Consider the following 837-nt stretch of genomic DNA (forward strand, 5'->3'; position numbering starts at 1 on the left):
AGGGAACATCTTTATATTCTTGGGAACCACCCACATACACACGAACACGGGGGAGGTGTCTGTGTCCTCTCCCCCTACTCCAGTCGACTACGGTGACAACCTCCCCTCACACACCGGTGCTGCCAACCGTAGCGATCAGGTCGCGACAGGTGTCGCCACACGCGCCGCGTGAGTGTTTCTCCCTACACACGCCACTACCACACCCGCTACTGCTCCGGCTGATGGAGATTGTGGTGATAGAAGTACTAGTAACACCATCCCTCATTGTGTACCAACCAGTCCTACTGCCGATCAGAGGGGTGGTAACACTTTATATTTTATGAACACCGTTGAAGAGGTGCTGTCCCCCAGCCTTTTAACTGGGGGGTGTAGAGTAAGTAGTGACCCTACTACTAGTAGTACTACTAGGGATAATAGGACTGAAGAAGAAGTAGTAAGAATGAGTGAGGATATTTCACAGAGTGGTGAGTATCCAGATCTCTTGACTATGAGTGGAGGTCTTGATGATGCGGTGTTTGCCGCTATTTCTCTCTCATAGGACAACCCCGCTACTCAAACCGAAAATGATTTGAATTTAGAAGCCTTACTGGGTGAGCGTATAATGCTTACAGACAGTCAGCAACGTGGATTGCTGACTGACGTTGATGTGAATCTTTTCCTCAACCCCCAACTTAGTTCACTCCAAGGTGTATCTACAAACCTTGACCCTGAACCCAGCTCTCGCCCCTCCTCCTCCACATCCCACAACTCTAAACTAAGTTCACACAAAGCCACATCTCGGGCTAGAGGTCGTGATGAGTGTAACACAATGTCTCAGACTGTGTTAATAAGCAGTGA

Source organism: Procambarus clarkii, chromosome 11, assembly GCF_040958095.1.
Source record: "Procambarus clarkii isolate CNS0578487 chromosome 11, FALCON_Pclarkii_2.0, whole genome shotgun sequence".
Taxonomy (NCBI): Eukaryota; Metazoa; Arthropoda; class Malacostraca; order Decapoda; family Cambaridae; genus Procambarus; species Procambarus clarkii.